Consider the following 23236-nt stretch of genomic DNA (forward strand, 5'->3'; position numbering starts at 1 on the left):
TTCATTAACACATTATACAGCTGCAGCATAACATCTTTTTTTATTTAACTGTTTTTAAAATACATACATGCATATATTTATATTATTTTCAAATGTCTCCAAATTAATAAAGATTCTTCATGTCAGAAATGTATCTACTATATCCGAATCTATGCAATTTTTATTTTTATTTAGTTTATTGACGTATATGAATATAACAGTACCTTAAAATCAAATATAGCCAGATTAACTATCATCTGTCCATCTGAAAACTAATCCTTCAGATACCTGAGGGACTCCACTGATCACTTCAAGCCTATACAAGATCAATGGAGTGCTGCAGTATTAGTATGTGTACATAGTGCCTCCCAAAGCCAAAGAAGGAGATGTGCATCCCCTGAAAAGATTTTATATATGTAATCACATCATATTGAATGCTGCTTGTCCTGATTGGGTACTAAGGAGGACTTGAGTTCTAAGGAAGACCTAATGCGTCATAACATGTACAAAGGTTCTAAGCCACCTGCAACAGAGCCTCTCTCTTTCACCAAAAATACTATATATTTATGCCTGTCTGCGGACCATTATCTAATCCTGGCAAGAACAAAAATTTACCAAACCCCAACTGACTTCAACTTCTCACTGCATAAAACATACACAAGTTTGAAGGCATCTTTTTTCATAAATTTTTCCTATCAGTAGGTCCAACATTACAAGCACTTTGCTTTCATTAAGTATATTAACATATTCTTATTTATTACCACACAGTGCAATAGCAACTTGTATGTTGGATAGACATACACGTGAGAACTTCACTGTATTCTGTCACTGTGACAATACTATTACCATTGCTACTACAGTACTATTACTCCTATCAACCATGTAAACAGTTAATATATTAATATATATCAATATTTTGAACTGCTAAACCACATAGAATATAAAAATATACAGCATAATCACAAAGTTTATATATAATCAAACACCAAACATGACATGTTATTAATAGTGGAGAAAAACAAATCCCTAATGGCTTAAAATTTTACCATAAAACTTAAGTCCAACTAACAAGAGAACACTGACTAACCAACCTGTTCTAGGGAGTACTAATAACACAGAGATACCAATGTGGTCTTCTAACAATGTGAAAATAATGTATTAAAAACCACAAAGGTTCAAAAGTGGCAACCTCCTCACAGTCTGCTGTTGATATTTTGGCTCCAGGTCATAATGCCACAGGCTTCCTTCAGATTGCCTCAATGGGACAAACATAGGGAGAAACAAACTCTGAATTTTCCCAAATGCCAATCTACATAAAAATCAGGAGTGGTCTCCACTACACTTTCTCGTATACTCAGATATGGGGATGGATATTTGAGGAGCAAACCACAAGACAATGATTATATTTTTATATTATATAATTAAACAACCACCAACAACAAATCAAAATAAATAAATAATATATTGAACAATTATTATAAAAGTAAAGATGTTTAAATCGGACTCTGCAGCTAGATGATTAAAAAAAAAATCAAGTATGTGTTCAGGTAAAGTGGTAGAAATAGCCCAAAAGTTGATAGAAATCTATGTTTTCTACCTAATACCTGTATGCAAAATTTGGTTGACCTAAGTGAAAGTGTACTCGAGTTATTGTGTTTACACATACACAGGCAGACACACAGACATAATTCCAAAAAAGGTATTTTCACACTCAGGGAGGTCTAAAACATGGAGATTCATCAAAATCTCAACATCAAAGTTTTGGACAATTACAATACTTTCCCCATACTTCGTATACGAGAAAGTAATAAATATAAAGAAAGGAACAAATCAGTTAATTGCTAAAAGAAAAGAGCAAAAGAGATGGGAAAAGGAGATCCTCACTACTCTTACCCTAAAGGGAAGGTCCGCTTGGTGGGTACTGGACAGACGGTCACGCACTCCTGTAGGGCGCAAAGCAAGCTGCGAACATTTAACATTAGGCACCTTAGATCAGCTTGCTGCCCTTTACCAGAAAAAACACCACCTCTGTTTCCAACCAGGAAACTTTCGCATATGAGGCAAACGTGATAACCACTATGCTATGCAAACCAAGCCTGTACTCTGCCTTTCCTACCTTCCTGTTAGGCTGAGCACTTCCTCAAAGTGAGAGCTTACAAAGGATTTTCCTTCACCCGCCCTCATTCAGTAGTCTATCTGCCTACCTGCAGGCACACCCACCTCATCATCAAAAGCAGAACCTTGAGTTGTTTGATGTGGGTACAGGCGTGACGGGCACCCTTTCCCAATAAATTCCACCAGGAGGCTTCAGAATGACAGAAAGCCCCTGGTCAGCCTGTTTCCACCCGGTTTTGACCTGGGAACCTTTCGTGTGTTAGGCAAACATGATAACCACTACACTATGGAAACCAAGTCGTTCTCTAATTGCCCTAGGAGGCCTGGTGAACTGGACTCTGGGTCGTAAGCTGGTGAGAGGCAGTGGGGCTAAATTCAGAGCTGTGCTGCAAGCTTCCTGGGGTAGCCTGGCGACAGTTTAAGGAATGGAATGTTCCAGCTAGAAGAGAATGCATGCAGTCCGACTGGAGGAGACCTGAGGAGTAGTATGGGGCTTTTGTAATCTCTAACATTAAGGGGGAACCCCGGGTTGATGGGGGCTGAAAAGCAAAGTTGGGATGGCAAGGCTGTTTCCACCCTGTTTCAAACCAGGGACCTTCCACATGTTAGGCAAACATGATAACCACTACACTATGGAAACCAGAGACAGCTCATTTCTACTTGGCCTGGGTGGAAAAGGGCATAGTGTTCAAAAGCTGGTCTTCAACGTAAACAAGAAGAAAGAAATATAAATGGTAAAGTACAACTTCCGGTTAGCGGAAATAGCCCAAAAGTTGATAGAAATCTATGTTTTGTATCTAATACTTGTACGCAAAATTTCCATCCATCCATTTTCCAACCCGCTGAATCCGAACACAGGGTCACGGGGGTCTGCTGGAGCCAATCCCAGCCAACACAGGGCACAAGGCAGGAACCAATCCCGGGCAGGGTGCCAACCCACCGCAGTGTATGCAAAATTTGGTTAACCTAAATGAAAGCATACTCAAGTTATTGTGTTTACATAAACACACACAAACACACACAGACAGACACATAGACATAATTCCAAAAATGGTATTTTCGGACTCAGGGAGGTCTAAAGCATCGAGATTCACCAAAATCTCGAAATTGAATTTTTGGAGGATTCTAATTCTTTCCCTATACTTCATATATGAGAAAGTCAGGAAGGTCTAAAACATTTAGATTCATCAAAATCTCGACATCGAATTTTGGATGATTACAATACTTTCCCTATACTTCGTATACAAGAAAGTAAAAAAGAACTATACAGCCCTGGACAGGAAAACACTTTGTTCATATGCAGTTTATTTTGGATGTACTTGCTATGTATAGTTTTTATCTGTTTAATTGTTTCCTGAAAACAACATTTCAAGGTGAAACAATCGATTGTACTTAAGGAGAAGGATATACAGTAGATGGTATAGTGCAGTAGATAAATCATTGGACTGTAAACCACATGGCTAGAAGTTCAGATTCACTGATCCAAGTTTGTATCCTTAAACAAGTCAATTAACTGAGTAATGATTCAGCAGTTATGGACTGCGGTGTCTCCCTTACATCATTTTTGCTCTATTATCCTCTTTTCTCTTTTGCTATCTCCTGTTTCTCTCTGAAAGCCTGTCTGAGTTCTTTACTCCAGTTATGCAAGGCTTCCTATAAACCCTTAACCCTCATCTTTCAGTTGTCCCAGGATCTCACATTTTCATTTCCTCCTTGCTGGGATGCAGTTTCCAAAAATATCAAATTTTCATCAAGAAACTCCAACCTTCAATTTGCTCACCTTGGGCCTCATGAATAAACGGTGAGTACACACAAAAATGTTGCGTAAGCCCGTTTCCATGCTCAAATCGCAATGTATAAAACCTAAACTTGGCGTAAAGCCATGCATTTTCACGGTAGGTAAATGCTTGGCATACGCAAGTTCTTCGCTAGGTTTTGCAAACTGGTGGCACCCAGCATCAAAGCAGTGCTTTTGTTCCAGTGTGTTTCCCTTTCTTTTTTAGATCCACATCCCTGACACGGCTTTATCATATACACTGAAATTAACCGCATATTGTTTATTAGTTTAAGGCATCTGATTGTAATTAACCTGTAACAATATAATGGTCCACGGAATGGACAAACTATTCCAAATACCATAGCTGCTTAAGCGTTGTTCCTGTCAATGTACCACTCAGACTATTTATCCCACTGCATCTGAGTGTGCAATCTGATCGGAAAGAGAATTCTCGGTATACAGCATCAAGCACACGCTGCCTCAGTTATGTGCGCTGTCTATTGAACTGCTCTCAATCGGCAAACGCTTCAGAGCCTTTCCTGTAGGGACATCGCAGTTCAGAAACAGTTTCATCCCAAGAACTATAAAGGCACTCAATCAGTCCATCAAGTGCTCCTTGTAGAACTCTTTGTACTTATTAGTACAATTACCTCTCTGTAAACTTGCATTACAGTTGTAATATTGCACAACCTGCGCCACTTTATAAGCGTGTATTTACATGAGGATATCATTTTTAAAAGGAAATGCAGCTAAATATGTTTATTACATTATACAGATAAAATGTTAACATCATTTAAATAATCTATATTGTTAATAATTAAACATGTGAGGATAAGATGTCGCAGCGCTAGCAAGGAGCTGGCACCCGTTCAGGGATTGTTCCTGCCTCGCGCTGTATTCTTGCTGGGGCTGGCACAACACTGGAAGGACAGATGGAAGGAATAATTAAACATGTACTACGAAGATATTTCAATGTTCCTTAAAAGTTTTGAAGATTTGCCGTTCTAAACTTACAGATAGCTTAATATCTATTACAGAGCTGATTGTGTGGCTATTGGTTACTTGGAGAAAGAAAAGGAAGGACAGGAATTGGGAGTTAGTACGTTTGAAAGAGACAGTACTGCTGCAATAAATTATTTAATTGAAGGTCGCGCACGGTGCAGCAAGCATCTTGCGTGAGGCAGTCTCTGGACAGGGCGACAGCTTGTCACTATCACTGCACCACCATGTTACCATGTATAATAACATACTTTAACTCCTATCATCATGAAAATGATATCAAGTATACATCTCAGTATTTTAATTATTCAGAGAGCTGTAATATCACGAATGTAATGGATTCTGTGTCCAGTCGGAGGAAGAGAAAGACCATTTAAGAAGCACATAGTGATTCACACAGAGAGCACATAGAAGAACACATACAAAACAAAGCATTTAACGTGCTACTTTAGTTACGATGGTATTTAAGAAACTAGTAAATTAAATTATTTAAAGATGAAGTTTATTATGTTCTACTTTAATGACAAAATAAACTACGTAATTAAAGTGGAAATTTCGAGATTAAAGTTGACATTTCGAGCTTTTTTCTCAGTGTCCCTATTATTTTTCTTTTCTGTGTAACCTAATAAGCTTTCATATGACACTCAGACGGTGCACTATGACTCGCCTTTTCACGGCGACTTTGATATCTGACAACTTCTTTTTTATTTTGGGCACTGTGCGACTTTGTGAACTTGAGTTTTCGAGTTTATCCGACACTCTATGTCACTCGATCAACTTCCTTTTGTTGTTTATACCACTGTTTAAACCAACAAATAGTACGTTTTTCCTTGCCTCCACCTGGTATTCGCTGAAATTCTTCCACTTTCCCCCATGCTTTTGCCATTGCATTTTCACAGAACGCTGAGCTTAAGGGCAAATCTAATCTCTTGCTCACTTTCTTCAGTGCTGTCAGTTATTATTCCTCTCTTGCCACCTGTTCTTTATACCCCTAGATTTTTCATGGCTTGCTCTGCTGTTTCTCTGGCACAAATTATTATTATTATTATTATTATTATATGTCTGGGAACTGTAACTGCTAAATTTCTCCTTGCATCTAGCTGGAAGAAACTTGATCTAATTATGCTGAGAAACTGGCTGTCTACCTTTTTTCAACCTGATTCTTCTAGCGTTGTCTTCTTCACAAATTAGCAGACCATTCAGCAACTCCTTTCACAATTGGGATTCTGATGCTACAAAGTTAAGTCACTTATGTGCAGAGGCTTGTAAAACAGTCACTCCCTTGGTTAAGTGCAGTGGTGTGGTCAGTTGGCGCTCCTGTGGTTCATTGTGGTATGACATGGGACGTGGGACAGAGTGAGAAAATTTTCAAACTGTAGAAGGATGGAACAACTGAAGAATTCATGTGTATTTTGCGTTGTATAAATGATTATCTACACAGATCATATAAATGCACTATAAAAGCACAGGCTTATTATTAAAGTCAATTAATTATTGATCCACTAAATATTTGACTTTTGAAGGATAAAAGACAACTCTCAAATTCAAAGGAAAAAATATCATTTGAAGATAAAAAACATGGAATGAATAACTTTTAATCTGTGTTGGACACAAACCACTAAAGCCCATTCTGTTAATTTAGATAACAGATAGAGCCAGTATCTAACTATCTCATTTAATTGATTGATTAAATGAATTAATTGATTCATTCCTTGTGTAGTATCATGTTTTACTGAACATAAAGTAAAATATAGCATGAGTTGAGTTTGGAATTACTGACACATCTTAATAAACTTTAGAAGAAAAGCAAAAATTATTGTAAGCGTAGTGATTGTGGTAACTACTACTAAGTTAGAAAATTATTTTGTAGATCCAGTGGGTTGGATGTTTTTATTCTTTAGCTTATTTAAGTGGTAGTGTTCCCCATCTCCTCATTAGGTGGCTTATTTAAAACAGACACTGAAATATACATGGAAGACATTTTGATAACTGAAAGGTTTGTCGGCTGAATTTTATTTACTTTCAATAGAAGTCCTTCACAGTAATTTGGTTATACGTATATATATTTTTTGTTTATTTATACTTTTTGGGTATATAAAGCCAGCGTCAAGAACCCACCTTGGATGAAATGCCAGTCATACATGGAGCATAGACCTTTTTATAACGCTAGTATTAAACAGAATAGGAAGTATGCCATAAACAAAGCAGACAAATATCAAATAAAGAAAAGTTAAGTCTGTGAAAAAAAGAAACCTCTGCCACTCCAATGGTCTTCTCCCTGAACTCATTAATTATCATCTGGGATACCCTTTGTGAATGTGTTTGAATATATTACTCCCATATTTAATGTCTCACTCCTCGTGAACCTCAACAAAGACAACAGTGTGTAAATAAATGGATGAATGGCTATTATATGGTAAATAAAAAATATACTCTATTGAAATGTAATATCACTGAAAGAGTAGATTTATAGGGACATTGTCATATGTACATAGTACAGAGAAATTCTAACTTGCATGTGTTAATCATTGCGCAACATGTAGCCACTCTCCAGCACCATGGTAAGTAAGTATAGCAATCTTTCTTTGATGGAAAATTATCAGAAATATGACTTTGAACAAGATAAGTATAGTTGCATGACATAATCATGACCTTGTAATTAGATTTAGCAGGTTTGAAAATGGAGGGATGAATGAGGAAGATATCAAATGAAACCAAAAAGCTTTCCCATTTGTGGTGCTGTTGACAGTGCAGATCTCCAGGAATTTTGACAGATGACTCAAGGGTTAATAGCTACGCAGAGAAAATGAGTGCTGTTCTTTCTTTGTTTTTGTGAGACCAGTGCAATGTAGCATTACTGGAAACAGCTGATATAAAGTAAGGAAAGCATTCATCACAGCATCAAACATTCTAAGTGACTGCAGAGCTAAAGTCAGGCTATTCTAAAGCAGCTGAGAGCTTTGGATTTTTACAGTGTGCTGCGGTCAATGCGACAAATGTCTTATAGGCAAACGGATAGAAATTGTATGTGCCTATTGCTTTGACCCTCACAATCTGTGCCCTATGAGCTCCTCCAGAGATATTCTCTTCCATTATCATATCAACAGTGTCCTTTAGACCTACAAAGCATGCTTCTGCTTCTTTTCTGTTTCCTTTCTTAGTGTTGCACCCCACCCCCTACAATTGGCCTGCTGCATTCAGTCTTGCCTAGCACAGATACACAGGAATGTGGTGTGTGGATGTGTGAGGATGTCTGCATATAAATAAATAGTATTTCAAAATGCTATGTTATGCACAAGCTTTGCAATTTAATAGCTAGCACAGAATTATCCAAATGCACAACTGTGGAAAAGAATACAGATTGATACTGAAAATTATCATAATAAATTGGTCTAATTTCCTTGTACTTCAGGGTAGCTGGGCATGCCCATCCAGAGGAGTAGAGCAGTCATGCTTTCCAGCTTCTTTCCTTGGGTGTCATTGTGAATATTAAAAAGTCAACAGCCCCGACACTGCTGTCACAGAAAAATGAGAGACGCATTCGAGGAACTGGCTGTGGACGTCCTACTTCTCCACCACAGCAATTTTATTCATTCTATTCCTTACTTACACATGCTTAGCGCTGGCACATGTAAGATTATGGTCAGCATTTTTTTAACACTGCTTCTTTTTTTTATTTTTTTTTAATTTGTAAAAGAATGGGGGGTTGCATAATAGAATTGAAAGGAATTAAACTCTAAAGAATCCTTAGTTTTTAAAATTATAGACTTCTCTTTTTTACAATATTTTTGCATGTATTAACTATATGAAGGTTTGCTGATATTTCTAGATATAGTTATTTAGAAGATACAGATATGAATTGGATGAAGAACTCTATTTATAAAAAAAAGAAAATTTGATACAGATATAGATATGAATTCAGTGATAAACACTATAAGAAAATATATATTATAGTGAAATCTGAATATAAATGATATAGATATAGATATAGATATAGATATAGATATAGATATAGATATGAGTACAGATATAAATAAGCATTCACTAAAGAAATTGGAGGGATTACTTTTAGAGTATCCCTGTTCAGTATTGGTACACTTTATGTTTCTATATTTGCTAGGCCATATTGTAATAAAGTAGAAACCCAGGGTTATAAATATTCAAGCATATAAAGGCTACACATACAAAAATGCATTTATCCATATACAATATTTTATGTAATAAATACATATTTTAAAAAATCAGAACCTCCCCTAAAAGTCATCGTTTCACTTCTGTCTGCTTGGTTTTACATTTCATTTTACCACTTCACTGGAAAAATAAATAATTAGTTTTTGCTCATGGATGTCTTTTTTTGTAATTACTTTTTCATTTATTAATGGAGTAGCTATTCCACAGTGAGTTAGATAGGGGCATAACTAGAAACAGCCATATACAGTATGCATAAACTGGAATTTAGAGCTGAGTCAGTAGTACTAACTGTACCACCATGTCATCAGAGTGATCATATGTGTTTACCTATTTATATTTCAAATATATTACCTACAGTAAGTTATACAAACACATGTACAGTAAAACCACATGTAGAAGCATATTCAAGAAACTTAAATAGTAAAAAAGGCATATGCTGTATATCTAATGGACATATAGAAATGTATATTGATGTAAAAAAGCCTTAACCCATCCATCTATCTAGTGTTTTTGTGTTTCTACTGGTATTGCACACAGTTTAATATTTACTTTTCATTTCCATAACGTTTGTTTATTTTATATTTTATGTATTCATATTATTTAGGTTCACATATTGGGTCATATATTGAATAAAGAAGAACAAACACGTCTACAGATCTCTAATTACAGATCTGAACACACTCCCACACATACAGTGCATCTGTGTGTATCAATCTATTTATTATCATTAGCAGCATGTGTAAGTATATGCAAAATATAGGTCTACATAAATACACATGAAGGAACAGCAGGCCATCCTCGTACTACCCATATTTAAATAACAAATGAATCAGTCAATTACAATTCAAAGTGATTTGTGACAGGGTATGGGAATTATTATTGCTGTGAATTTAGAGTGAGAGACGGAAATGTATAAAAAAAGGGTGTGTGTGACATAGCAAAATCATCACGATTCCTTGACCTTCCTTATGTCCCTAGAAGCTCTGTGATGTCTGGTATGCAAATCATGTTGTTTTTTAGAAGGCATAAACACATTCTCTCCATCCTTCTTGCAGTTCCTTTCTCGCCACTGAAAATCCTACATCTGTTTGTTTTTCTCAGTAAAATGTTTATTTACAATTTGATTTGGCAAGATTAGCAGAGCTATGAATGCAGCAGCAAACCTCTGGAAGCATTTTAAACTAAGAAGAATCAAAGATCTCAAGACACAAAATGATCATTTTGCCTTTGATAAAAAGACAAAAACATAACAGCCTGTCCTGTAAATGTTACTACACCTATTGTACATGAGGAGGAGCAGCACATCCACTAATTTGATTGCACCCGGTCTCAGGATCTTTGGCAAGTCAAATCATGACTGACAGACAGCACTGGAAAATAACATTAGGGACAATATGAATTCCTGCGACAGACGGAGAGAAAGCAGAGCAGTGTTTATTTTACTGTGTATAACACATTCTTAACTCTTTCCAAGAAAAGACTGCATCAGGGTTTTTCTCTTTCTTATGTATTTTGCTTTATGCAATTCAAACCTGCCAGGATTTCCACTGTTGTTACAATATTAGGAAAAAGCTGAAACTGCCAATTACAACATTCTAAATTTACATCAAACCAATCAGTTATAATAAAAAGAAAATACATCTCTTACCTTTCTTACTTAGTTTAAACTTTATTAGTACCTATGAAAATGGAAATACTGAAATGTACTAAACATGCACAAGTTGAATTCAAGACTAGTGTTGGCAGAAATCTTTGAAATCAACATGTCAAACAGGAAGAGATCACATTATCCATGAAGTCAGCTGCTTTATTCCTCAACCATATTTTTCTCATCTTTGGCCCACTAAGCTTTTACTAATAGTTTAGTCCAGGCAAATTTGGAGGTGTGGGTGCTTTTTTGGTGTCAAACCACTGTTTTTCATTATTTTATTTTGATGATTATTACCAGTTAATGTTTCAGGAACACTGTGGCATAATTGATAAGGTACTGGACTGCAAATGTGACAGCTGTTGGTTTTATCCTTGCCTCTGTCTTACTATGTGACCTTGAATAAGTGTGGCTGTGCTCTGACTGAAAAAGATACCTGTAAACAGATTGACCTATACATCTGTACTTGTAAAGTGCTTTGGGATGGTGCTGTGCTAGAAGAAAGATACTGCTTAAAACAAAGGCTGTTTGTTCTTTGATTGTTTTCATTAATATAGACTTCACCTTTACAATGAAATCCCTATTTGGTCTTCTGGTTAAAAGTTCAGACTTAGCTTTTGATTATTTTCCAGTAATTTACCTGAGAGTCATTATTGAGAAGACTGTGAATATAGAAATGCCTCCTCTCTACTGGAAGTGGATGCTTAGTTAAGTACAGTAGATTAATTTTAGGGGAGACAAAGCCATCTTGCCATAAAAGTGTTAGAAAAAGAAAATGAAAGGAGGGCACATACAATTACAACCACCTGCTATATCTGGAGAAAACAAATTGATAGAGCCCAGCATTCTCCCTAAAGCGATCTCTGTAATTTTGGAAAACTGTGTTTGAGGCTCTATTTCAGAGGAGTCTACATTACACAAATTTATAATATTAAGTGGAAAAGGTCGCAATTCTTGAACAACTCAAACTATTCCATATCCTTTAGGCAATAACAAGCAAACTTTGAAGATACATGTTGATAGTTAGGGGCCAAAAAAGACTAACTGGTCTGCACTGATTCGAAGATTCCATGATCTTTTGTTGGACTTGTTCTGAGTGGGTTATTACCTTTATAATCAACCTATCAATATTTACTTTATAATGCATTATAGTGCAGGCATTTTATCTTGTTACAGAAAACACTGAAATGTTAAGGTGGACTTTGTATACCTGTTAAGCAAAAAACAGTCATAACCTTAAATTTGATGTTTTAATGTAAACCAGGGGAAATGATTACATTTATCATATTCTAGAATCTCGACATTAGCTACCTTTAAGTTTCAGAATTTCAGTGGTTTTGCACCAGAATATATTAAGGTCTTTTAAATGCAGTATAAGCCAGAAAAACAACTAACATCTGTTAATGCACAATACTTTACTCTTTAAGGGTAACCAGAAAGCACTGAGGAAAAGGGTCTTATTCTGGTTAGGGAACAAGGGCTTAAACAGTGGAATATACTATTATTATTACTATTATTATTATTATTTATTATTATTATTATTTTCCTTCTTACAGCATTCTTCAAGTATAAGGTACCAAGTGACATAGTAATAACAAGCATAGCCTTTTGCCTAGGCTTAATTTTCTAAGTACCAATGAATATGGTTATTGCAGAGTTACTTACTTTTCTTACCAATAACAACAGCTTCAATGGTAATTAGCACTATTTTAATATGAAAATGCCTCATATTGGCTATTATTATTATTAGTAGTAGTATTATTATTATTTTCCTCTCTTTCTCAGTTTGTGCTAGTTGTTTTTTACCTGAAACCCACTGGGTTCCTTAGGTGTTATTATCGAAAGGTTAGTACTTTACAAATATGTGGATAGGAGGGCTATCTTCTGACCCTGGAATTATTATTATTATTATTATTATTTATTATTATAGTTGTTATTATTAGATATATCATCCTGGCTTTAAGGACCAGGAAACAAGATAGGGTGCTAGATTCAAACGCAGGATGCCAGATCTGTGATAGAGCCAACCACTGAGCCACCGTGCTGCCCTTCTATTATTATTATTATTATTATTATTACTATTATTATTATTATTATTATCATTGCTACTACTACTACTAGTTGAGTAAGAATACAAAAAATTATGTTAAACAAACCTGATGACTCAGTTGATAAAAAACATTTGTTAATGTATCAGAATGTGAACTAATTTGCAAATCACTGTTTAAAAATATTTAACATTACATGTTTATATAAAGTATACGTAGTCAGATGAGTCTCAAATAAAATAATAAATGTTTAAGAACTTTAAAATCCTTGGTTATAACAGAAATAAATTGTATGAAAAATTTTAATATCACAAAATTATTATTATTAATGTTATTGATGTGCAAGGAATCAAATAGAATATTAACAATTAAGCTTCAAGCCTCAATAATCATCTCTCCTTTATATTAAAATATCTGCAGATAAGAGCAGATGCAGAAATCTCTGTAAAGAGAACAGTATAATGCTAAAATTCTGACCCTCTCCTTTTGTAGTTTGAACCTCCTATATTGATACTCTCGTACAGTGGAAATATGGTAATATTTTAAAACTCTTATACTATTGCTTTCCATATTCCATATGCAACATACCAATGTACTTCAGCACTGCTGAACATACAGAGTGATTCAGATGCTATAGACCTGGTTTGTGGCACATGCTTAAGTCAGAAGGATTCCTGTTCCTAGTTTTCAAATTTTATCAGCTGTTTCTGAAAAGAGATCATTCCAAGTATCTACTCTGTATACTTCATATCCTTCATATTTTGAACATTGCATACTCCTAGGAATGTAGTGTCTCTACTCTGCTTCTGAAAATTTGTGCTTTCAAATATCCATGTAGAAGACATGTAAACACAGAAAGGTTAAAAACCATGGCAACAGAGCAGTTGCCGATGCATGTGGTATTTAAAAATTGTGTGTGCATGTGTGAGAGTTAGCTTGTATTACTTTGAACACAATGACTCTCCAGTCAAACAATGTGGAAAAATTAATGCTGCCAGGGCTTTTGCATTTTCAGAAGCTGTGTTTTTATAAACTAAATATGTATCTTACACAAACATATCATTTAACTGTGTGTGGAATATGAATAGCAACATCAAAGGTGAAAGAAGCATCTTGCCTCATCCACTTAAAAAGAGAACAAATCTCAGAGACACAGAATAATATTGATTTTAAATCTCAATATCAATTGTGAATCCTAATGTTAAAATCTATGGTAAGTCTCTGCTGGAAGACTATACTACAGACTCAAAATTGCATTTAATGTTACATCCCAATATTGCACATTGGTTAAATTGTGATGGCACTGGTGATACCCCAATGCCAGATCTCAGCTGCATATGAGACCCTTGTGGTAGATTCCACTGCAGGATGAGACCCTGTGCCTCCTGTTAGCTGAAGGGTGTGAACCGAATGACTTCTAAAGACTGGAATCCTGGAATGGGTTCCAGGTAAATGATAGTAGTACAATCTACTGACAGAAAAGAGGTATTAAAATTTTAAGAAAGGAAATACCAGCCTAAAGCATTTTGAACACACCAGCTGTTATGAATTGTTGTTGGTACCTATGGTCAGTTTTACTTACAGAACACAGCTATTCAACCATGTGCAGGTCAAGTATGCAATGCTAACATTGTGTTATCATTATACAGCTCTAATATCAGTCTCAAATGCTCATACATACTGACACCTATATTGTATAAAGTGAACAAGATCATCCCAATGTAGAAAAAAAAACATCATTCAAAATAAAAAAGATAGCAAAACAGTTTACTGAGACAAATAACAGCTCTTCACAAATATTAAGAAGTAATAGATTGAAAAATCAACTTCTCCTATTAGGATTCCTATTTAATAGATAGTAAAGTGTTAAGTGTATGTTTAAACACAGGCTATGGCTTGTGTGTTTATACCATGGTAGCGCAAATGCTTCAAAACAGTCCTATTACTTGTAAATGCATATATATACATAAATCAGAGGCTCCAGGCATTTTCATCATGTACCACAGAGTAGGTATAATGTGCATCTCATATATAAATTATGTACATGTCTGAATGGGCAATGCAGGCAGAACAAATGTGTTTGTTTTTGTTGCAACACACTCTAGGCAAGTCGAGAATCAGCTCTTTTTTATTTATTCTGATAACCTTTGAATGAAAGAAGGACAACATGCATTTGGGCAAGAACATTTGATGACTAACTTAGAGGCAGACAAACATCTGTGTCTGGGGTTTCCAAAATGGGCTTGGTCAAAGAGCAAAACAAGCAAACGTGTGATGGCGTAAGACCTTGTTTTGTCCAGGGCAATTGAATTGCTTGACTGTCTGTCTGGGCATATTTATTTATTTATTTTTTAATTAACTTATTTATTTTTTTATACTATATGGAGATTTAAAGTCATTCAAATGATAAAGAAAACTATATATATTTATTTATTTGTATAATATATACAGCATGTGTATGAATATATGTACATGTGTACAGTTAACAAAGTATCAATGGCAATATATTGCAATAATAATGCATATAAATACATGTAAACAAGTAAATTTACAAAATAAGCATGTTAATATATTGCCTAAGAATGTTAATATGCTCATGAAATCAATTGCTGTACATATACTATATATACACATACTGTATATATTCTATTTATAAATGGGTAAATATATGGGTGTGTGACTGTTTATTTAAATATATAAAATATATGTTCATGTTTATTATAAATACACACATTGTGTGTGTGTATCTGTATTGTATACCTGTAAATGTTTACCTATACATGTCTGTCTGATTATATATATACATAAATATGTGTGTGTCTGTGTGTGTGTGTGTGAGTGCACATATATACAATGTCTGAGATGTGTGCCTATAGTATATGTGTCCATGTTTAAGTTTACACAATATAAGTGCATGTGCATACAACATTATAGCCATGAGTGCATGTGCATGCATACATAATATACAAAATATTTAGAAAACACCAATGAAAATAGTTGTCAGTGTCATTTGATCACATCTATTGACGGCAGTGCCATCATTCTGCTTTTCAGATTATCAATGTTGTTTGTTTTCCAATCATTCTGTGCCCATACTTGAGATGTGGTTAGGTATCCATTCAAGTATGCATTATTCCAGCTTGCCACAACCCTAATTCACAAGGGGGCGGTGGTTCTCGTTTCAGGGGTTAACAACCTAAAGAAGAGCCTTTGGGTCATGACATGCATGACACAGAGTTGGGCTACCTTCCCAAAAAAAGCAGTCTCGGAGTTTGGATGGCTAGGGTTTTGGTGCCTGACAAACGTTATTCTTATCTGCTTACGTGGTCTTTTGCCCAATTTTAAAATTAATATTAATAAGTACACGAGTCCTTTTTTCAATACTTGACAACTGCCTAATAAGGGGCAGGGTGTGTGACAGGGGCCTTCTCCAATATCCAGATGCTAAATTCACAACAGTATTTTTTTATTTATTATTTTCAGTGCAACTCTGTGTACCGCAAGTTAATCATTTTTAACTTGCATTCTCCTTTTTGGGACACCTTGTTGGGTGTTTGTTTGGTACCTTAAAACGGAACGGATGGCGCGTACAAGACTGTGCGTAATCAGCACATATACGGGCAGAGCTATGTGCAGTGGGTCTGAAGTTTGCCCCCCATGCGCTTCCAGGATATTTCAAGGATGTGGAAAAACACAACAGAAAAAAAATCAATGGTGGTTTTCCCTGTCTCCTTAGATACGGTTCTCGAAAAGCAATAACAACAAGGCATCATTCAACAAACAGAACAGGCGTACTAACCTGCCGTGCCTGGCCGCTCCGGGCACATTCACCACGGTGAGTCTGAACGCAGAGGCTCAGCGGGACACATCGCTTCACGCGGCTCCAAGCATTCCCCCAGTCACCCGCGTCTTGCCTGTGAAGGTCCTTATGCCCTCCAAGATTTGCAACAAATAGAGGAAAAAATCTTGGTGTGGAAAAAAAAAGTGTGTAAATAGTGTGCGTCTGGCGTCTGTCAAAAGAAAAAAAAAAAGCCTGTGGTCGACTGCTCTCGGGTCCGAAGTTTATTCAGCTGTGCGGCTCATAACCTCGGGCGTCTCTGCGTCTCTTGCTTGCTTCGCTCTCTGGCTCGTCCCGGGTTTTCAAACGTGCTGCCACTGACAGGTCATCATCATTGAAAAATCCACTCGTGTCTGAGCGGCGAAATGGAATGAAAACAGATGGAAGACACGGACAACGTTATCCAAGGACAGTGCCATCGCTGACGGGGTGCTGGCCCTCAGAGCCCCGTGTCCGCGTGGGCAAACGTGCTTGCGTTTGCCAGCTCCTGCAGCCTCATGCTGCTTGGCGTAACCGTGGGCTTCAGGACTGTTTTTTTTCTCTTCACTCCCTCCGTTCTCTCTCTCTCTCTCTCTCCTCTCTTCCCTTTCGGTCCAGCCTCCTCGGCGCTTATAGTCGTCGTCCAGCAGCGCTCAGCATCTCAGCAGACACGACAGAGCAGCATCCCTCTTGAGGTCGCTGTCTCGGCCCCCTCCCTCCCTCTCGCACAAGCTGTAGTCGCTCCTATTCATATGCAGCGCCGATCTCTCTTCCCCGGCCACTATCCCTTTTCATTTGATACAAGCAACAGAGGTCGAGGAACCTCCCCTCTTTCCTTCCTTCCTTCCTTCCCTCTTTCTCCCTATCTCAGCTTTTACCTTTCCCACGTTTGTCTTTTCTTTGCACCCTCCCCGCTATCTCTCTCTCACTTTTTCTTTCTACCCTCACATCTAGTTCTCCCCTTTTATTGTTCACATCTGTCTTTCTCAAGAACCCTCTCTTGTCATCTTTCTTGCATTTTCAATATTCTGATTTTCTCTCTCTCTCTCTCTCATGTTCCCCCAAAACCCTTTGTTTACCTCTTCCCCACTTTCTAACACTCCTTTGCTCTTTCTCCCACTTTGTTTTTCCCTTTGCATCACCCTTTTTCACTACCTCCCTTTTTTGCACATCCTTACCTGTGTATTTCTTTATTCTCATATCTACATTGCCCCTCTCTTTAGCTACTTCACATTCTCTTCTTCTCTCCATACATTTCTTAGCCTCAGACTTTCTCTTTCTATCTTTCATAACCTTTAACTGTAATTTCACCTTTTCTCTTTCTTCCTCTATCTTCCATTTCCTTCCATTTTATCTACTTCTTTCTGTCTGCTTCTCCATTTCTCTATCTGAACTCCAATCTTTCTGCCTTACCATTCTTTATAATGTTTGCTCCATCTCTATCCATCCCTTTCAAAGATTGGAGTGGAGGATGCAATTATCCAGATCCAAAAGGTTTATTCTCACCTTGACAAACCTGAGGATTATATTTTTCGATTTCTCCAGTGCCCTCAATACCATCCAGTCATCTTTGTTAAGAGGTAAGCTCAGAGATATGCAGGTGGATGAGCCTATGGTGTCCTGGATAATGGACAATCTGTCAAGCAGACCGCAGTTTGTGAGACTCAAGGACTGTGTTTTTGATATAAATATGAGCAACACTGGAGCATCACAAGGAACAGTCCTGTAACCTTTTCTGTTTAATCTGTACACCCCAGACTATAAATATAATACCAGGTCCTTCCACTTACAGAAATTATCTAATGATTCTGCATTTATGGGGTGTTCTGTGACAGAGTATAGGAGTCTTAGTTTCTTTGTGTAGGAGGAATTGTCTGCAATTTAACATCAGCAAAACCAAGGAACTGGTTATTGAATTTCATCACAATTAAGAGCCTCTGAGTCCAGTCCCTATTCTGGATGTCAACGTGAAGGGGGTCGACACCTATAAGTTTTTGAGGGTCCACGTCAATGGGAGGTTGGACTTGTCTCATAACACAGAGGAACTACTATATATAAGAAAGGGCAGAACAGGCTGTTTATTCTTAGGAGACTGTGTTCTTTCAATGTGTGAAATGACATCCTTCACTTCTTCTACAATTGTGTGAGTGATTTTCTGCACTGGTGTGTTGGGCTGGTAACATCACTTCAAGAGAGGCTCACTGAATCAACATATCTAATTAAAAGGGCAGCCTCAGTTATGGGATGCATTTTGAATCTTCTGGAGGTAATAGTGAAGGACAGAATTAAAGCAAAACTGATTGGTATTATGAAAAATGCTGCACATCCTTCCTCTGACACACTTACACTGAGGGCTTTCAGCCAAAGAATTATTCAGCAGAAGAGTTGTCAGGAAACTCTACTGGGGCTCCTTTATACCAACAGCGATACACCCGTATAGTATACCAACAGCGATACACCCGTATAGTGTCTCACTGCGACTGTGATTGCCAACTTAGTTGTCTTTCTTCTTTTTTAATGCTCTTCCTCTCTAATCATTCTATTGTGTATTGCAGTCTATATATATATATATATATATACAGAATATATAAATATATTTACTTGCAGTCTTCTATAAAAGACCACATTTACCCCCATCTATCTATCTATCTATCTAAACTGGCACTTTGCTGGGATGTGCGGTTCCTCAAACACCCATTACCTGAAAAAAAAAATGAATTCAGGAAAGAATACTTTGCGTATAAAACTGGTTCTTTAGGCTTGGAAAAGTTTCCTAATATGTGGACAAAAAGTGTAGTAGGATGCAACAAGTCACGGAAACCTGAACTGAGCCTGTGTGATTGTATGCAGCAAGAGTCCTTTTAAAATCAGGAAGCCATTGGCATTTCACAGATCAAGTATCAGCTATTTATGTTTGTTAATGAAATGTTATGGATCTAACTAAATGAAGGTTCTTCTTTGAAATTTCATATGCATGGCTCCTCTAGGAACCAATGTCATCGCTCTGAATATTCGCTCTGGCACCTTTATTTCTAAGAGTGTTTTTCTTGTTTTCTCTCCTTCTCCCTCTGTCTCTCAGTCTCTGTTCCACGCCCTTTTTTTTCATCTCTTCTTTCTTTTCCCCATTATCACTACCTTTCTCATTCTGTGTGTATCTCTTTCTTTGCTTCCCTACCACTGTTTCTTCTTTCATTCTCTCCCAATGTACTATATGCCTGACTATTTCTTTACGTCCTCTCTGTCCACTTTTTTCATCTATACTTCTCATCTGCTGTTGCCCATTACTTTATCTACAGTCCCCTCTGTCTTTTCCTCTTTCTCATCCCGATTCTATTTCCTCCCTATATTTCCTTCATTCTTTATTTCTCCCTTCTGTTTTTTCCACATTATCCTTACTACTATTTGTCAGTCAAATAGCAGTAACAGATTTTATTAGAAAGAGACTGTAGGTGGAAACTGCAGCCATGAAATTAAACTACGCTTGCTTCTGAGAAGAACAGCTATGACAAATTTAGGTAAGACACTAAAGAGCAGAGACTTCACATTGTCAACAAAGGTCTGTATTGTTAAAGCTGTGGTGTTTCCAGACGTGATGTATGACTGTGAGAGTTGGACTATCACTAAAGAAACAATGCCTTTAATCTTTGGTACTGGACAAAACTGTTGAAAGTTTCTTGGACAGAAAGACCATCAAAAAAATCAGTACTTGAAGAAAAACAACCGGATTTCTCATTTGAAGGCTTGATTGTCAAAAAAAAGCTTAAATACCTGGGCCACATAATGATAAGACAGGATTCCTTGGACAAGATTCTCATGTCAGAGAAAACTGAAAGCAATATGAGAAGAGGATGACAGAGACTAAGATGGATAGACAGCTTTACAGAGACAATGCATGTGACCGTCAAGAAAATCAGAGAAGCAGTTTTGCATAGAAAGGCCTGGCATGCTAAAGTCCATCTGATCTGGACTTGACTAAATGTTTCAGTAACAATATTTGTCTACCCCTCTTTCAATATCTCTCTTGCTCTCTCTAGCTCCTTTTCTCATTGCAGTATGAATACTGTATCCTTTCCATTCCACTCCACTTTACCATATTTTTCTCCTTTTTGTTTCATTTTTTCCTTCTCTCTTTCTTTCTCTCTCTATGTCAAAATTTGACTTGTGACTTCTCATGTCTGTCATTCTCTGTTGAATTGAAATCCAGAGCTTTCAAAGAAAAAATACTATTTTTCTCTAGTTTCAGACTTTTTTATATTTCATTCATTTATTTCCTGCATTCATTTTGTAAAATTTAAGGCCAATGGGCACTAGAGACTACCTTAGTAAGAAGCAGCTCTGAACTGAGGATGCCAGTCCATGTTAACCTTCCATCATGCAGATACCCATGTCCTTGTACAACGGCTAATATTAGAATCACATGTAGATATTTAGAATGTGGAATGAAACTGACTGGAGTTCACATCCTGTGCGCTGTGAGGGTTTCTTCCGCATGCTCCAGTTTCCTCCCACAGTCCAAAGAAATCTAGGTTAGGTGAAGTGCTGATGCTAAATTGGCCCTAGTATGTGTGTTTGAGTGGTTGTTTCCTCACCCTGTATTGGACTAGCACCCTGTCCAGGTGTTTATTCTGCATTGTGCCTGATGCTTGCTGGCACATGATTTCCTGCACCTTATTTCTTGATAAGATGGTTTGGAAGATGGATGCATAAATGAATGAAATGCAACTGGAGTTAATGGAGAAAATTAACTTTGACAAACCTCACATAAATATTGACAGAGTCAAGGAATTAGTCAATGTAACTAGAGTTATGAGGCACTAGCACAAGTAACTCTGCTACCATACCATTGTCACAAAATTTAATTCTGAACAAATAATCCTTAAGGTGACATTTAAAGAAGAAAAAATTACTGGAGTTGTTGATGTCATGGGATATTGAGCTCCAAGGCTTGGCAATACAAAAGACTTATGACTCTCCATAACATAGCATATAAGCTACATGTGTCCAGAACATGACTTTACCTATTTGATTTTAGTAGTTAAATATTGTGGGTGAATATTTTAGTAGGTACAATGAAATAGAAGAATACTATCTTGTTCTGAAATATTCTATCTCCCTCACCTGCAAAATCCACATAGATAGTTATTATCCATGAATATGTGTCAATTTCTCTTGCAATTTATCACTGCATCATCATGCTAGCCAGTTTTAATAAAAGGTTATTTCATTTCATTTCAAGTATCTTAACATTAACAAGTTAAAGTGTCATCTATGAGACACTAAAGGGCATTATAACCCTTTTCTTAATGAGTGACCAGTTCTTGCTGCTAATTAACTCTTTTGCATTAATTTTAATTGACTTGCTATTTAAGATTCAGACCACTTAATTGTTTATTTTTTCCTTAATTAGCAATAATGAGATCCAAAATGAGCCAACACATGACCAACTGACCAGTGTCCATCACACAATACCTGACAATAAAGAAAGGTGTAAGTTTTAGTAATGTCAATCTGTTCAGGTCCACAAAACATTTTGACGGTGCTCTAAGAAAAAAGAAAATCAACAGTTTTGGAAATGTCTGCTGTGGCAGAATGAGAACACCAACAAAGCATGAAATTAAATAACTGGTTTAATTTACAAGAAGATTTATGTTCTAATTAAGAAACTGGTTGGAGTGGAATAGGCTGAGGTTTGAGGCCCCAACTTAGCTGGTCATCTGTTGGCTCCCTCACATCTCATTTCTGTTTGGGTGCAGTTTAAGGTGAAAATGAAGCAATTCAGTGGAACAAATCTTAAAAAAACAAGTCAATTAAAATGAAAGGAAAAGAAATTAATTAGAGGCAAAACCTGGTCACTAATTAGGAAAAAGGGTTAAAATGAAAATCTGCAGCTATAGTAGGGCTCCAGGACTGGAGTTGGAGACCCCTGGTATAATGAAACATTGGTTAGTGCTCCGTGCCGCTCAGAAAATTACATCTTGGTGACCATTGGGAATCATCTTTTATCCTAGGCTATGATTTTTGCTGTGAAATATTTTAAATATAAAAAAAAATGGAGCACCTAGAGAAGGAGAGTACAATAGAAGTTCAGACATTAAAGAAGAAATAGATACCAATGCAGGAAAGATGAGTGAAATTTCATGGCTGGGGCTCTTCTCTAACTTTGTCTCACAGCTTGTTTCCTGGCCTCTTCTATGCATTCACAGACTTCCTGTCTTTTCTAGCTTCCTCATTTGTTGTGGTCCTTCCTTTGTTTTCATTCTTTTCTCCCATCACTACTGTCCTTCCTCTTACCTTTTCTTTTTCCTCTTTGTGTTCCTTCATGTTCAGTCAAGATGAATTTCCATTTCTCCCCATTTCACTCAGCTCTTTATTCTCCCCACTTCACTCTCTCTTTATATACATTTTGGCCTTTCTTTTTGGTGATATTCTTCCCTTTTCCTCTCTACATGTTTGTCATTTCTAAGGGTCATGGATGTCATTGTTCTACTTCTTTAATCGCTATCTAAATCAAGAGTCATGGAGGTGACATGCGAGTAAGAAATTATTTCAAAACAACAGGAAAGGAACAATTTATTGGTCCAAAATGGAACTACATGTGTCAGTATCAAGTAAAACCTCCAACATCTAGCTATGCAAGTGGCTAAACACTTTGGCATGGAGGT

At 36.7% G+C, this 23236-nt stretch overlaps 1 protein-coding gene across 1 annotated transcript in view; it reads right to left on the minus strand.

The window, feature by feature from the left end:
• The window catches only part of LOC114648899 (neuronal tyrosine-phosphorylated phosphoinositide-3-kinase adapter 1), a 239590-nt gene extending 222163 nt beyond the window's left edge, over positions 1 to 17427 (minus strand). Inside the window, exon 1 of the mRNA XM_051924056.1 lies at positions 16557 to 17427. The gene's annotated coding sequence lies outside the window, so the exon portion shown is untranslated. The remainder of the gene's footprint in view (positions 1 to 16556) is intronic.
• Positions 17428 to 23236: the final 5809 nt, after the last annotated feature.

This window comes from Erpetoichthys calabaricus, chromosome 3 (genome assembly GCF_900747795.2).
Source record: "Erpetoichthys calabaricus chromosome 3, fErpCal1.3, whole genome shotgun sequence".
Lineage (NCBI taxonomy): Eukaryota > Metazoa > Chordata > Cladistia > Polypteriformes > Polypteridae > Erpetoichthys > Erpetoichthys calabaricus.